Here is an 18,745-nt window from a genome sequence, read left to right as displayed (position 1 = left end):
AATCTCTAAGTGTCTTACTTCTCCTGAATGCTTTCATGGGTACCTGTTGAAAATCTTCTATCTGTGGATAAGCTTGTTTAAGAAGGGACCAGTGCTTTTTAATAATTCTAAATATGTCTTCACTGTAACTATGGAATTGCATGGAAAAGGGCAATCTTTTCATCTCCGGTTTTCGTTTCCCTACAGTGACCTTAATCTTCTCCTGTTGTAATTTCATAAAATCCCGTGCAATGATGCTCTCAGGTTATCCCCATTCTCTAAATTTTTGGCACATCTCCTCTAATCTTACCTTTTTCAAAGCCTCATCATCAATGACTCTCCATTTGACCCTAAAGAGTTGAGTCCTCACAATGGATCTGGAATATATGTTGTGGGTGAAAGCTGTCAAATAATAACAATTGATTTATATCTGTTGGTTTGGTATATGGATCAGATTTAAGCTGATTATGATCTATATAGATTCTCATATCTAAAAATGGAACCGACTTCCCACCAATATTCATTTTATATTGTATTCCAGGACAAAACTCATTAAGCATTTGATCAAATCTTTTTAAAGACTCAACATTGCCCCGCCAAATTGCAAAGATATCATCGATGAAGCGCCACCAGGTGGTGCAGTGTGTTTTTAGTAAATCATTTGGAAATATCTGCCTTTGTTCATTCATTAAAGCACAGGCAAAAGAGCAGGGGGCAATGTTGGAGCCCATAGCAACTCCGTTGAGCTGCACATAAAACTTGTCTTTAAACAAAAAAATATTATTAGATAAAACAACCTGAAATAATTTCTCAAACATGAGCATCTGTGCTTCAGAGAAGTAATATCGCTAATGAATCTCATTGCCACATCAATCCCAGCTTGATGTGGGATGGATGTATATAGTCTGGAAACACCTCAAGTTACCAGCAACTCGTTTTCTTGACATAACAAAATATCCTTCAATCTTAACAAATAATCATTTGTGTCTCTAATATAGGATTTGTTGTCCCTCACTAAGGGGGGCAAGATCTTATCCAAAAAAACTGTACTGTGGGAAAAAAAACGAAGTCTTTCCCTGAGACAATAGGATGTCCAGGAGGAAATTGACTATTCTTGTGGATCTTGAGAGAGGTTTCCCCTAGTTGGACTTTAAAAACACATAGTAGTATCTATTAGAGGAGTATACAAAGTATTTATAGTAGAAAAAGATGTTTAATAATGGTTAAACAACGTCCTTAAAATTACATATATAAATATGACATAATTAAAGAATAATGCATTTCAAATTAAAAGAAAAGTATTAGCTGATAGTAATAGAAATATAGAAACATAATACCGTATTTTTCGGACTATAAGGCGCACGTAAAAGCCTAAATTTTCTCCCAAAAACGACCGTGCGCCTTATAGTCCGGTGCGCCTTATATATGACCTGTTGACATCGCTGGAGTTCTTTGTTAACAGTATCTGTCATCTTGACGTAAACCTTCGGACTATAAGGCGCACGTAAAAGCCTAAATTTTCTCCCAAAATCGACCGTGCGCCTTATAGTCCGATGCGCTTTATATATATGGAAATATCCATTTTATCAGCCGGTCGTTGCTAGTGCGCCTTATAATCCGGTGCGCCTTATAGTCCGATGCGCCTTATATATGGAAATATCCATTTTATCAGCCGGTCGTTGCTAGTGCGCCTTATAATCCGGTGCGCCTTATAGTCTGAAAAATACGGTAGGTTTCTTATCATACATTAATGGCCATAGTATATATACTGCTATGACAAAAAGTTTTGATATATTTATATTCAATAACATTCAATAATTCAAAAATAAATTTTTACATTTTTATAAATGGTTAAATCCTAGTCATGTAAGTAGTTGTTTTATAGTTCCTTCCTGTGGCATAATTTAAGACACATTAAACTTATGGGAAGCATGGCAATGTTCAAAGTATACTGACAAATATGCCCAGTGTAGTATAGGTGAACAAAGTAGTTCAAATCTATAGTTTTTACCTTCAACAGAGAGTTGTTAGACACAGAGTGAGTTTAAAAGTGAGTCAACCAAAATCCATTGCAAATATAAAGGCACCTTTATGTGTGGAACATGTAAATACTGTAGATTTATGTACACTCTAAAAAATCCTATCCTTCCAAATGGGAAAATGTTCTACCCAAAGCATTTTGCAAATTATAAGACAATCTGAGTCATATCTATGTTACAATGTAGCTGTGGTTGTTTTTATATTGGGAAAACCAAACTAGAATTTTGGAGGAGGGCATACAGGCATATTCGTAGTATGCAAGGGGGGGGGGGGGGATTGGAATAAAATCCTTCTCCAGATGGAGCTACGATGGGTCTACCAGCTCAAGGCCACACAACCTCCCGGGCTCAACGAAGCTGTATGTTTCAAAACATTCCTCAAGGGTTTTTCTTTGGGTGGCATGGAAAAATAGAAATAAAAAACAAATATAATCTTAGGCTACAAAGGGGGAAAAAAGAGAATGATTTCTGATTTGTAAATACAATTTGTTCGAATTCTGGTTTACCTATGCCCGAGACAATACATATGACCTCTTCCTGTAATATATGGATATATATGCCTACCTATTTATTTTCTTTATTTTCTTCTTTTTTTTCCTTATGGTATTTCTGTGTATGTTTATAGACACATGTATGTACCTATACGATTATGCCATACTGTGAATTTCTAATTTACATTAATATTGTCTGCTTGTTTCTCATAAATATGTATCTTCTTATTAAACATCAATGTATATCAATACCATCTGCCTGTTGAATGTTTAACATATGTATGCTGCCATCAATACATAATTGTTGTCTATGAGGATTTTCTCCAATGCTATATGGGCATACGTGCATCTCTGTCATTTTTATATCATTTTCTTGTACAATTTCACTTTTTTTTTTCTGATCACCTTTTCATTTCCTTGTGCTTTGTGGCTTGGCCATTTGGATTGCCCGGCACACACACAGCCCAGGGGGGAACCTACAGGATCTCCCTGCTGTCTTCCTCTCTCCATCAGCTGTTTTCAATCACTTGCGCCAGCTGATTGGAGAGGGTTTGATATAAAGACACTGCCGGCGCACTCCCACACCCATCACTAATCTGCTGGATGTTGGGATGTGCGGCTGGCGTGTCTAACAACTCTCTGTTGAAGGTAAAAACTATAGATTTGGACAAGCTTTACTACTTGGTTCACCTATACTACACTGGACATATTTATCAGTATACTTTGAACATTACCATGCTTTCCACAGGTTTGATGTGTCTTAAATTATGCCACAGGAAGGACCTATAAAACAGCTATTTACATGACTAGGATTTATAAAAATTAAAAAAAGTATTTTTGAATTATTGAATATAAAAAAACTTTTATTTCAACTGCCATAGCAGCATATATACTATGGCCATTAATATATGATATGAAACCTATTATGTATCTATATTTATAATACTATCAGCTAATACATACACACGCATATATATATATATATATATATATATATATATATATATATATACATACACTCCTATTTAATATATTGAATATATAAAACCCTTAATATATATTTTTAACTGATAGACTACTATTATACATCCTGCAGTTGCTGCCACCTTTTTCAATCTCTACAGTCCTCCTCCCCCGACCGTGTGCATCTACCATACTCAGGTACATTATATATATCTACAGTGGTGTGAAAAAGTGTTTGCCCCCTTCCTCATTTCCTGTTCCTTTGCATGTTTGTCACACTTAAGTGTTTCGGAACATCAAACCAATTTAAACAATAGTCAAGGACAACACAAGTAAACACAAAATGCAATTTGTAAATGAAGGTGTTTATTATTAAAGGTGAAAAAAAATCCAAACCATCATGGCCATGTGTGAAAAAGTGATTGCCCCCTAAACCTAATAACTGGTTGGGCCACCCTTAGCAGCAACAAATGCAACCAAGCGTTTGCGATAACGTGCAATGAGGCTTTTACAGCGTCCTGGAGGAATTTTGGCCCACTCATCTTTGCAGAATTGTCCTAATTCAGTTACATTAGAGGGTTTTCGAGCATGAACTGCCTTTTTAAGGTCATACCACAACATCTCAATAGGATTCAGGTCAGGACTTTGGCTAGGCCACTCCAAAGTCTTCATTTTGTTTTTCTTCAGCCATTCGGTGGTGGACTTGCTGGTGTGTTTAGGATCATTGTCCTGCTGCAGAACCCAAGTTTGTTTCAGCTTGAGTACACGAACAGATGGTCGGACATTCTCCTTCAGGATCTCTTGGTAGGCAGCAGAATTCATAGTTCCTTTTATCACGGTAAGTCTTCCAGGTCCTGAAGCAGCAAAACAGCCCCAGACCATCACACTACCACCACCATATTTTACTGTTGGTATAATGTTCTTTTTATGAAATGCAGTGTTCCTTCTACGCCAGATATACTTGGACACACACCTTCCAAAGAGTTCCACTTTTGTCTCATCGGTCCACAGAATGTTGTCCCAAAAGTCTTGGGGATCATCAAGATGTGTTGTGGAGAAATTGAGACGAGCTTTGATGTTCTTTTTGCTCAGCAGTGGTTTTCTCCTTGGAACTCTGCCATGCAGGCCATTTTTGCCCAGTCTTTTCCTGATGGTGGAGGCATGAACGCTGACCTTAACTGAGGCAAGTGAGGCCTGCAGTTCCTTGGACGTTGTTGTGGGGTCTTTTGTGACCTCTTGGATGAGTCGTCGCTGCGCTCTTGGGGTAATTTTGGGCGGCCGGCCACTCCTGGGAAGGTTCACCACTGTTCCATGTTTCGCCATTTGTGGATAATGGCTCTCACTGTGGTTCGCTGGATTCCCAAAGCTTTGCAAATGGCTTTAAAACCCTTTCCAGACTGATAGATCTCAATTACTTTCTTTCTCAATTGTTCCTGAATTTCTTTGGGTCTCGGCATGATGTGTAGCTTTTAAGGATCTTCTGGTGGACCTTACTGTGTCAAGCAGCTCCTATTTAAGTGATGCCTTGATTGTGAACAGGTGTGGCAATAATCAGGCCTGGGTGTGGCTAGAGAAATTGAACTCAGGTGTGGACAACCACAGTTATAGTATGTTTTAACAAGGGGGGCAATCACTTTTTCACATAGGGCCATGATGGTTTGGATTTTTTTTCACCTTTAATAATAAACACCTTCATTTACAAATTGCATTTTGTGTTTACTTGTGTTGTCCTTGACTATTGTTTAAATTGGTTTGATGTTCCGAAACACTTAAGTGTGACAAACATGCAAAGGAACGGGAAATGAGGAAGGGGGCAAACACTTTTTCACACCACTGTACTTTTGGTAATATCTACAAAAAATGAATGTATACATAAATATATTTTTGCTCCCATTCGGAGTTACAATCTGATATAAATCTTCTATTTCAGGGCTTTTCCATCTTGGGCCCCAGTATATCCTTCTGGCCATCCCCCCTGCCTGGGAATGTGAGAGACTTTTCTCTCTCGGGGGCAGCAGTTTGAATATTAAGGGGGTTATTTACGAAAGGCAAATTCATTTTGCACTACAAGTTCAAAGTGCACTTGAAATTGCACTGAAAGTGCACTTGGAAGTGCAGCCGCTGTGAATCCGAGGGGGACATGCAAGGAAAATAAAAAACAGCATTTTAGCTTACACATGATTGGATGATAAAATCAGCAGAAAATCCCCTAATTTCAGATCTACCTCTCAGATTTACAGCGACTGCACTTCCGAGTGCACTTGCAGTGCAATTTCAAGTGGACTTTGCACTTGTAGTTTTTTAAACGTTAAAATAATGAAGTGTTGAAATCCACCTTGCTATCAAACACTATGTAAGTGGACAAATTAAATATTTGACACAAATATGTATTATAATTACAATTTTCTATTTATTTGAAATTCATTATTCTTGACTCACTTTTAAACTCACTCTGTGTCTAACAACTCTCTGTTGAAGGTAAAAACTATAGATTTGAACTACTTTGTTCACATATACTACACTGGGCGTATTTGTCAGTATACTTTGAACATTACCATGTTTCCCATAAGTTTAATGTGTCTTAAATTATGCCACAGGAAGGAACTATAAAGCAACTACTTACATGACTAGGATTTAACCATTTATAAAAATGTAAAAATGTATTTTTGAATTATTGAATGTTATTGAATATAAATATATAAAAAATAATTGTCATAGCAGTATATATACTATGGCCATTAATGTATGATAAGAAACCTTTTATGTTTCTATATTTCTATTACTATCAGCTTAATACATTTCTTTCAATTTGAAATGCATTATTATTTAATTATGTCATATATATATATTTTCCTCTTCGCGCACTCCTGAAGAAGGATGAAAATTGTATGCCGAAAAGCGTTGGGTGCAAAGAGGATATCCTATATGTTTTATAGCATGATGACAAAGATATCAAATATGGCAATACAGGTGAAAAATCTTTTCACACCACACTATCAGTGTACTCCAGAGTATCTGGAGCATTGTGGATTTCACCTATTACCTTACAAGCCTTTTCATTACCGCTTACATAAATGATGGGGCTTAAGGTGATTTCCTCATAATGCCAAAGAGATCAGTTCACCTCAGAGTATCTGGAGCATTGTGGATTTCACCTATTACCTTACAAGCCTTTTCATTACCACTTACATAAATGATGGGGCTTAAGGTGATTTCCTCATAATGCCAAAGAGATCAGTTCACCTTAGAAAAAAAAAAAAAAATTCCGCCATTACAAAAGATTAGGGGCAGATATAACCTTACCTTACAAGAAACCCACTTTTCTACAGACAAACACCAAAAGTACTTTGACAAATCATACAGTCAATTCTACTGTACAACTTATAAGTCTAAATCCAGGGGAGTAGCCATCTTTATAAAAAACTCAATAGTATTTGAAACCCACAATGTATTTATAGACCCATATAGTTGATATCTGATATTAAAAGGTACAATAAAAAGGGCATATGATTACCATTGCTTCAATATATGCACCTAATGAAGCACAATCAACTTTTTATAAATTTTTTTTGATACTTTCGATAAATACCAATCCCCACATCTGATATTAGGAGGAGATTTTAATTTAGCAGCTTATTCAGCACTAGACAGAAGTAGAGTGGTACCATCCTCTAAAGCATTTCCTAGATCACTAAATCACACATTAAATAACCATCAATTTGTGGACATGTGGAGAGCACATAATGTAGGTATCAAAGCATACACATTTTAGTCACACCCACGATAGTTTTGTATGTCTAGATTACATTTTATGCACCCCAGTCCTCCTAGCCAACTCCTCAAATGTGGATATCCATTCATGTCCCTGGTCAGACCACCATATTGTCTCCTTTACAACTTTGCTATATGCCTCACCCCCACACCATACGAATGGTGAATAAATGACTCTCTATTGACTGACCATATAATTACACAGCAGCTATCATCTCATATAGAACATTATTTTGCACATAATACAACTCCAGATATGCCACCCACAATGATATGGATGACCCATAAGACAGTCATGAGAGGTTACTTAATTAACATAGCATCAGCAAAAAAACTAAACAAAACTAGCTGATATTAAATCCCTTACCAAGGCCTGGGATCATTTATACTACAAACATAATGAATACCTTTCCAGATATTTCCTAGACCACATTCAAAAGAAAGCATAGCCTTAGACACTTTACTAACAACAAACACAGAAAAAGCCCTAAGATAGTCCAAAGTAACATTTTTACTGTACAGTAACTTGTCATCCACTATGTTCGCTAGAAAATTAAATCAAGCCACAAAACCTCCCCATATCTATAAATTAAGAAACATATCAGGTAATCTAATCTCCCACCCAAAGGAGTTATGGACTTATTTTCAATCTTTTATAAAAAAGTTCTCTCCACCCCTCAAACATTACTTAAGCAATCCTCCTTACATTGGCTTGAAGATATTTTACTCTTCACTCTCTCGAATCAGCAAATTGAAACTCTAAATGCCCCTGTTCAGATATAGAAATTAATAGAATTATAGGTTCCCTAAAAACCTCTACAGCTCCAGGCCCTGATGGCTACTCCACAGCTTATTACAAAAAAAATTAACCCCTCACCTTTCCAAATTATATAACCATATTCTACAAGGAAATCAATTCCTAACTGAAATGCTATTAGCAAATATGTCTCTTTTACCTAACCCTAATAAAGATCACTCTATCCCACAAAACTATTGCCCAATCTCAGTCATAGATAATGATCTAAAAATATTCGGTTGCATGCTAGCTGATAGACTAGCTTCAATTATTTCCCTCTTAATCCATCCAGATCAATCCGGATTCATTCCAGACAGTCAAATAACAGATAACATAAGGTTAGCAACAAATATTATCCAAGACTCTAATTTACACTCTAGACCAACACTCTTATGCGGCGTACACACGATGGGAATTTTTGGTCGGAAAAAGGTCTGATGATTTTCCTGACGGAATTCCGCTGGAATTTCGCTCAAGCTGTCTTGCCTACACACGGTCACACCAAATTCCGACCATCAAGAACATGGTGACGTACAACACGTATAACAGGACTAGAAAAAGGAAGTTCAATACCCAGTAGCCAATAGCTTCCATCTCGTAGTTGAATCTGAGCATGCATGAGTTTTTGCGCATTGGAATTGCATACACACGATCTGATCAGAAAGTTTTTCCATTGGGAAAATTGAGAACATGCTCTCAAATTTTTGCTGGCAGGAATTCGGCCAGCTAAATTCCAATTGAGCCTACCCACAATCGCATTTTCCGATGAAAAGATCTCTTTTGCTGGCCGAAATTCTGATTGTGTGTACGCAGCATTACTTAGTCTTGATATCAATAAAGCTTTTGACAGCATTACCTGGTCCTACTTAGACTTATTGCACCCCAGATATGGCATCTGTAAATAAATTCTGTATGGTTTCAAAGCCTCATACCATGATCCACAAACACGTATAAAACTTCCAGGTAATAACCCAGATTCTTCCCATTAAGCAGGGGCACCAGGCAGGGATGCCCACTATACCCACTCCTCTTCGCTTTGGCTATTGAGCCCCTTGCCTGTGCTATCCACAATAATGTAAACATTAACCGCTTCAGCCCCGGAAGATTTTACCCCCTTCCTGACCGGAGTACTATTTGCGATTCAGCACTGCATTGGTTTAACTGACAATTGCGAGGTCATGGGATGTTGCACCCAAACAAAATTAACGTCCTTTTTTCCCACAAATAAATCTTTCTTTTGGTGGTGATCACCTCTGTGGTTTTTATTTTTTGCGCTATAAACAAAAAAAGAGCAACAATTTTGAAAAAAACTCAATATTTTTTACTTTTTCCTATAATTAATATCACCAAAATATATATATATAAACAATTGTTTTCTTCAGTTTAGGCCAACATGTATTCTTCTAAATAAACAAAATCACAATAAGCGTATATTGGTTGCTTTGCGTAAAAGGTTTAGCGTCTACAAAATAGGGGATCGTTTTATAGCATTTTTATTATTATTATTTTTTTATTAGTAATGGTGGTGATCTGTGATTTTTATCAGGACTGCAACATTATGGCGGATGCATCAGACATTTTTAACACTATTTTGGGACCATTGTCATTTATACAGTGATCAGTGCTATAAAAATGTACTGATTACTGTGTAAATGACACTGGCAGGGAAGGAGTTAACCACTAGGGGGGAATTAAGGGGTTAAGTGTGTCATAGGGAGTGATTCTAACTGTGGGGGAGAATGGGCTTCAACTCACATGACAACTATCACTGCTCTCGATGACAGAGAACAGTGATCTCTGTCATAACACAAGCCAGAATGGGGAAATGCCTTGTTTACATAGGCACTTCCCCATTCTGCAGCTCCATAACACGATCGCCAGCAATGTCCTCCGGTCCCGCCGGCATGGTCACGCTGTACACGGTGGGTGCGCGTATGCCTGCTATCCCCACCTCTTAAAGGGGACATACAGATATGCCCATTTCCCCACCGCTGCCATTGTGCTGACGTATATCAGCGCATAGTGGTCGGCAAGTGAATAAAGGAGGCACTAAAGAATCTAAAGAATTCAAATTAAGCCTCTATGCAGACAACGTCCTTTTATTTCCCACTAAACCACTTCTTTCCCTAACAAAAGTTATGAAAACATTAGATATATTTCATGACCTGACAATGTTCTGCTTTACCTATTAATAGTCCATCAGCGATAACATCATTACTAAGAGAGAGATTTCCATTCAATCGGAGCTCTAACTCATTTAGATTTTTAGGAATCCATATCACTCCCTCATTTAAAACCAACATTATTTAATAACATTAAAAATCTACTCAAACTATGGTCGACATATCATATTTCGTTCATGGGAAGAATAATCGCTACAGAAATGATTACTTTACCCAAACTTTTATATTTTTTCAGAGCACTCCCTCTTTTAATCCCCAAAAACACTTTAGATTCACTCTAAAGAGATATCAACATAATTTATTTGGCAAAACAAAAAACTCAGGTTTAGCTACTTTTTGATGTTTAGACCTCAATCTAAAGGAAGTTTAAGCATTCCAAACCTATGGTTATACTATCTTTCAACAATATTCACTCAACTAGCACAATGGCTTGCTTCAGTCACTCAAATCCCCTGTCTTTTATTTGAAGAACAGTCAGTTCTTCCAAACTACCTACAAGACCTACTACTATGGACCATGTCTCCCTTTACACAGAAAATCAGTCTCCAAAACACAGTAGTAACACACTCCTTACAACTATGGGACCGACACAAAAACAAATTTAACATGTCTTCTGACATCCCTCCCTTAGCAACCTACCTGGGTGACCCCCACTACTCTATCCCAAAATTCTCTAACCCTATGGCAACTCCACAATCTAACAAACCTAAAATCGCTTACCCACTTTCACAGAACTGTTTGTAGTTCACAGAACTACAAACCGAATATAACCTTGCACATACAGAACAAATGAACTATGCAAAAATTAGACAAAATACTATTCACTCACTCTTCACACTCCCTTCTCAACAATTAAAACAAATATGCTTATCCTCACCATGTGATAGAGGATTGATATGCAGAATTTCCAAAAGCCTAAATGAATTCAACATGCCAGACTAATCCCAACCTATGCGCCAATGGGAGTTTGACCTGGACAAATCTTTCTCATATGACCAATGGGACGGTATGAGCGGAAATTTGGAAAAATGCACCAAAACAACTTCCATTAGAGAGTCAGCTATAACGCTACATTACAGGTGGTATCTTACCCTTGACAGAAAAATTTCATTATATCCATTAACTCCCCCCCCTTTGTTTTAGGCGTTGCCCCACACAAGGTACATTATTACATACCTTTTGGGACTGCATACACCTAAAAACCATATGGCATAATGTAAGTCTCAAGAACAAATAACAGGAAGAAAAATACCTTTAACTCCACAGATTTCCCTTTTATTTACACCCATACCAGATATACCTATAGCCTGTTTTAGATTAATACCAATCTTGTTTAGTTCTATCCACTGGACTATAGCATTCAACTGGCACTCTTCTAACATCCCTTGGCCTCAGGTCCTAAACCGTATGGGAAATATAAAATTATCAGAATGCATACAACACACACTTTAAGACACTATGCATATATATAAGAAAAAAATTACTCCATGGGAAATATCTCCATTGAAATTATGTTTTTTACAGATACTCCGTTTCTCACATTTTTTTTTATCTCATCCTTCCAATTGAACTTTCACTTCCCCTCATACATAGCGGTTGTATAAGATAATAAATCAGATGCTTTAATGACGCAATTCTTCTGTATATTTGAATAATATGTCTGAAAATGTATTACCCGTACATTGTTAAAAGTTTTTCATATCTATTATGGTATACTCCACACTCATGTGAACTTAAATTTTGTTCTTCCACCTTTCTTATATCTCAGTTTAAGTACTTTGTATCAAGACCTTTTCTATAATAAAAATTGTTTGTAAAAAAAAAAAAAAACGAAAATAACAGTGTATTTTTTATTAGACTGCAGACAGAAAAATATTACATATTTGCAGCAGATATTTAACCCTTTTTTATAATCTGCTATTTTGAAAGGAAGGCATATGTCATGTAAAAAAATGATATTGCCTAATTACTAGTGCGGGGGACTGAATATTTGTACAGATATGCAGCATACATTTTAAGCCTTTCTTGGATAGGCCGCAATTCTGAGGCACATTGCAAATGTAAATAAAAAACAAGATGGATTTTTCAATCTATGGGAGCTGAACAGTAAAAAACAAAAGTGCTCATTTTGAAGGCTTATATGCAGGTTATTGGCCATAAAGGGGATATGGGGGTCTGGGTATTGCCCTGGGTGACATGCATCAATATAAAAATAAAAAAATATTTTTTTCAGGAGCAGCGATTTTAATTATGCTTTAAGTGCAACAATAAAAATGAAAAAATCCTTTAAATATAGTGCCTAGCGGTCCCCTAAAGTGCTTGTAATTTGGCACATCTGTAGGATGCATAAAACATGCTATAGCAAAAATTAAATTTCTAAAGAAAAAAAACAAGTCAAATTACATTTAAAACGACTTGAGGTATGGATTTGGAGTGGAACCTGCACCTCAAAATGAAAAAACAAAACAACAAAAAAAGCTGGTGTTTTTTAAAGCGCAGAGCGGGCATATGGCAGGAAGCCTCCCAGGAGGTGAGTGTTTTTCATAAATTTGTATTAATAGGAAAATAATCTTGAGGCAGGTTAGGTCTATTTCAGCCAGAAATATTACCTGAAACTGCAGTGTTTCTGAGATTTTGAAAATAACACATAATTTCTGAACAGAATCTCATCCTTTTTAACAGAAGGCAAATTTGGGAGGCAGAAAGTTAGCTTCCTTCAACCAGAATTATGAATAACAAAAGTATTTTCTAGAAAGAAACTATATGGAAATTATATGGATTAGCTTAAATAAATTCATTTATTTTAATGGGAGGAAATCGCAGAGTTAGGGATTAATCCTATTTCAGCAGGAAAAATAAATAAAAGTGTATTTTTTAAGACATCACATGTAATTTGTACAGATTCAGTTAACAGAATCTTAACCTTTTCCATGGGAGGAAATTTCAGAATTTCAAAGGCAGGGGATTGGCATAATTCAGTCATCAATATTATTTGAAACTGTTTTGTTTACAAAACATTTTATAAATTAAACTGAATTTTTTTCTTATGTGAATCATATTCTTTAGGATGTGATGGGATTTTTAAGGCAGGGAGTAGGTGTATTTCACCTAGAAATATTAAGGGAAACTTTATTTTTCCAGATATGCTGCAGAAACATTGTACACATTTGAGGCACATCATCTCATTCTTTTTAAAAGAAGGACATTAGGGGGGACAGGGCATCAACATTTATTGGGCAAAAAAAAGAAATGAAAATTTTGTTTCTCCAAATGCGTATCAATATTAAACATTTTGATGCACAGAATAAAAACATTTTTAATCCAAGGAAATTTCAGAAGCAAGTAAAAATTATATTTCGAGAAACTCAGCTCAAGATTGCCCACAGGGCCTATGTCCCCTTTCTCTCTCCCAAAACAAATCGAGACGGAGCATCCTGCCCCCTTTGTCAACAACCGAAGCCGTCTCTCTCGCATCGCTTCTGGTCTTGTCCAGCCATCTCTACTTTCTGGGACCAGGTCTTATCCTTTATTTTCGAAGTCACACTACTGAAGTTACCTAAGGACCCCTTACTCTTAATCTTTGGATATTGGGACCCTTTACTATTGCCGTGGTCTTCACCTCCGGGAATGCCCCTCTCAAAGGGACCCCTACATACAGTGGTGTGAAAAAGTGTTTGCCCCCTTCCTCATTTCCTGTTCCTTTGCATGTTTGTCACACTTAAGTGTTTCGGAACATCAAACCAATTTAAACAATAGTCAAGGACAACACAAGTAAACACAAAATGCAATTTGTAAATGAAGGTGTTTATTATTAAAGGTGAAAAAAAAGCCAAACCATCATGGCCCTGTGTGAAAAAGTGATTGCCCCCTAAACCTAATAACTGGTTGGGCCACCCTTAGCAGCAACAACTGCAACCAAGCGTTTGCGATAACGTGCAATGAGGCTTTTACAGCGTCCTGGAGGAATTTTGGCCCACTCATCTTTGCAGAATTGTCCTAATTCAGTTACATTAGAGGGTTTTCGAGCATGAACAGCCTTTTTAAGGTCATACCACAACATCTCAATAGGATTCAGGTCAGGACTTTGGCTAGGCCACTCCAAAGTCTTCATTTTGTCTTCATTTTGTTTTTCTTCAGCCATTCGGTGGTGGACTTGCTGGTGTGTTTAGGATCATTGTCCTGCTGCAGAACCCAAGTTCGTTTCAGCTTGAGTACACGAACACATTCTCCTTCAGGATCTCTTGGTAGACAGCAGAATTCATAGTTCCTTTTATCACGGCAAGTCTTCCAGGTCCTGAAGCAGCAAAACAGCCACAGACCATCACACTACCACCACCATATTTTACTGTTGGTATAATGTTCTTTTTATGAAATGCAGTGTTCCTTCTACGCCAGATATACTTGGACACACACCTTCCAAAGAGTTCCACTTTTGTCTCATCGGTCCACAGAATGTTGTCCCAAAAGTCTTGGGGATCATCAAGATGTGTTGTGGAGAAATTGAGACGAGCTTTGATGTTCTTTTTGCTCAGCAGTGGTTTTCTCCTTGGAACTCTGCCATGCAGGCCATTTTTGCCCAGTCTTTTCCTGATGGTGGAGGCATGAACGCTGACCTTAACTGAGGCAAGTGAGGCCTGCAGTTCCTTGGACGTTGTTGTGGGGTCTTTTGTGACCTCTTGGATGAGTCGTCGCTGCGCTCTTGGGGTAATTTTGGGCGGCCGGCCACTCCTGGGAAGGTTCACCACTGTTCCATGTCTTCACCATTTGTGGATAATGGCTCTCACTGTGGTTCGCTGGATTCCCAAAGCTTTGGAAATGGCTTTATAACCCTTTCCAGACTGATAGATCTCAATTACTTTCTTTCTCAATTGTTCCTGAATTTCTTTGGGTCTCGGCATGATGTGTAGCTTTTAAGGATCTTCTGGTGGACCTTACTGTGTCAAGCAGCTCCTATTTAAGTGATGCCTTGATTGTGAACAGGTGTGGCAATAATCAGGCCTGGGTGTGGCTAGAGAAATTGAACTCAGGTGTGGACAACCACAGTTATAGTATGTTTTAACAAGGGGGGCAATCACTTTTTCACACAGGGCCATGATGGTTTGGATTTTTTTTCACCTTTAATAATAAACACCTTCATTTACAAATTGCATTTTGTGTTTACTTGTGTTGTCCTTGACTATTGTTTAAATTGGTTTGATTTTCCGAAACACTTAAGTGTGACAAACATGCAAAGGAACAGGAAATGAGGAAGGGGGCAAACACTTTTTCACACCACTGTATCCCACACCCATGGACTGGATCCTGCTATGTCTCCTTATCACCCGACGACTGATTCTCCAACATTGGCTCTCCCCTCAAGGCCCTCCTTTCAAACAACTATGCAAATAACTCCTCACTCTATTGTTCAGAGAAAGGCTTCTCCCGGATTTAAAAAAAAATCAAGCACAAAACATTATTCTTCTGCAGGTGGCAACCTTTCATCCTTTCGGCTTTGTCACCGACTGATCAATCTGCTCTGGAACACTTCTCTTTCACATATGGCAAGCCGCCCACCCACGGCTGAAGCCTGAAATCTTTTGTATGCTCTGTACCTTCAACGCTCCCCCTTGGACATTCTGGATCTCTCAAACAAACCCTCCTCATCACGATAACATTCTCCTCACCCCTCCTATCACCCGTCCCATTCCCCTCCTCTTCCCCCCGCTCCATCCCCTTGTTTATTTACCCCAGGTTATACTACCTAACTCTTTAATATTACCTGCCATTGGTCAGATCCATCCAGTTAGTCTATTTTCCTACTTCTAGGCTTCAGATTGATGGATCCCCATTACCATTACCTTTCTTGTATGTACGTCTATATAGCTGCAATAATACTAGCTATTGACCCTGCTTATGTTTAATGTCAGTAGTATTGTATTTTGCTATTACTGTATTTTGTTATCTCAAGAAAATGCACTGGATCTGTACTTTAACGCGCTTGTACTATCTTTTCCCAATAAAAATTGTTTGAAAAAAAAAAATTATATTTCAGCCATTAATAAATAATAAGACTGTTTTTTTAAGACACTATTTTGTAATGATTCTGATATCTCTTCTTTTTTTTAAAGGAGAGAGTACTCGCAATACAGCCATAACAATAAAATAGCACAATGCTATATTGTTATGTGAGACATTAAAAAGTTTACAGATTTCATACACAAAATATAATCTTTTTTTTTTTTATAGGATCACATTTTGAAATTAGAGAGAATTCATACAATATAAGAGCTCAAAATGATATTTTATTTTTTTTATACATAACTTAAATTATACAGATCATCAGCACAAGTATTTTACATAGGAAGCAATTGGGAGAGGAAGCAGAGGAAGAGAGCATTTCATTTTTATTTAAAATAAAATTGTAATTCTCCTGTGCCATTAAATGGCAAAATGTAAAGTATTTTTGTCCACAAAATTTAGAGTTAAGGAAGGAGAATGGGTGGTTTCTATTGAAACAATAACTTTTAGGCCATTCTACTTTAACCGAGTCAGCCCTGGTAGATTTTACCCCCTTCCTGACCAGAGCACTTTTTGCGATTTGGCACTGCACTGCTTTAACTGACAATTGTGCAGCCATGCGACATTACACCAAAACAAAATTGACGTCCTTTTTTTCACAAATAGAGCTTTCTTTTGGTGGTATTTGATCACCTCTGCCGTTTTTATTTTTTGCGCTATAAACAATAAAAGAGCGACAATTTTGAAAAGAAAAACAATATTTTTTACTTTTTGCTATAATAAATATCCCCAAAAAAATACAAAAAACAAACAAACAATTTTGTTCCTCAGTTTAGGCCGATATATATTCTTCTACATATTTTTGGTAGAAAAAAAACAAAAAAAAGCAATAAGCATATATTGATTGGTTTGTTCAAAAGTTATAGCTTCTACAAAATAGGAGATAGTTTTATAGCATTTTTATTATAATTATTTTTTATTAGTAATGGAGGTGATCTGTGATTTTCATTGTGACTGCGACATTATGGCAGACACATGGGACACTTTTGACACTATTTTGGGACCATTGTCATTTATACAGTGATCAGTGCTATAAAAATGTACTGATTACTGTGTAAATGACACTGGCAAGGAAGGTGTTAAACACCAGGTGGCGATCAAGGGTTTAAGTGTGTCCTAGGGAGTGATTCTGACTGTGGGGGAATGGGCTACCACTGACATGACAGCGATCACTGCTCCTGATGACAAGGAGCAGGAGATCCCTGTCATGTCACTAGGCAGAACAGGGAAATGCCTTGTTTATATAGGCATGTCCCCATTCTGTAGATCTGTGACACGATCGTGGGACACCGACAGACATAGAGTCTGTGGGTCCCATGGGCACGGTCACTCTGTACGCGCACCCGCTAGCCCTGCCAATTAAAGGGGACGTACAGATATGACAATTTTCCCACCGCTGCCATTGTGCCAACCTATATCAGCGTGCAGTGGTCGACAAGTGGTTAAAGAGAGTGTATCCAAAATAATTTTATATTGTGCCACTGTACTCCTTATGGGGTCACACAAAAAGATAGAAACAGCATGATATAGCCTGCATTAAAGAAAATAAAAAGGTGAGGAGAATGATGCAGAATCATAAAGTGCTGTACATTTTTTTTTGACAATGCACAATGATGAAACAGAAATAATAAAGTGTTACTAAACCCACAACAGTAAAATCGGTCTGTATATGCAGTGTCATTATGGAACCTAAGGGGTTCATTCTCTGCATAGTGTAAAAAGGCTGTTTGATCTTGTCTTCTCTGATCCTCCTCTTTTTTCACTGTCCCCAGTGTATCCAATTTTAGTTCAGTTTAGTAATTCCTCTTTCTAATGTATTGTGCCAAATTCATGAAGCATTTCAGACATTTTTAGTAATGGTAATGATTAAGCACAAGATGTATGTGTGAAACGCGTCTACATGACCACAGTTTGGTGTCTTTGGTGTGATCTTTGTGAAACAAAATAAAAGGCAATCGGAAGTTCTGGATGTGCAGCCATTTCTTTCTTACTCCCACTTATTCTTCCCTTTACATGGCAAAATTCCCCCCCCCCCTTGTTCCTGGACATCACTAGATCCCTCCAACAATGGACTAAATACCCCCTCTCTCTTTTAACCTCAACCATTGGTCAGACATTGAGAAAGGGGCTCAATATCTGGTCCCCCCAAACTCCCTAGTATGGCCTCATCTTCTACACATTGACCCTGTCCTTAGAAATAAATGTACTGCCCCAATGACCTTCACTCTGTTTGGAGTACTTGTCACCAAAAATTCTCACTCTCCTTGCTATGCCCCCATGAATGTATTATTCAACCCTTCTATCCCAGATAGCTTATCCCTAGGTCGCATACGACCATGGGTGCAGGCCTCCTTATTTACATTACATAACCTAGTTTAGGGATGAGCTTCGTGTTCGAGTCGAACGTACGTTCGACTCGAACATTGGCTGTTCGTGCGTTCGGCGAATTCCGAACGTTTTGGCCGT

This window comes from Lithobates pipiens, unplaced genomic scaffold (genome assembly GCF_037356315.1).
Source record: "Lithobates pipiens isolate NorthernLeopardFrog02 unplaced genomic scaffold, aLitPip1_a1.2 Scaffold_1, whole genome shotgun sequence".
Lineage (NCBI taxonomy): Eukaryota > Metazoa > Chordata > Amphibia > Anura > Ranidae > Lithobates > Lithobates pipiens.
This window is presented reverse-complemented; position numbering follows the sequence as displayed.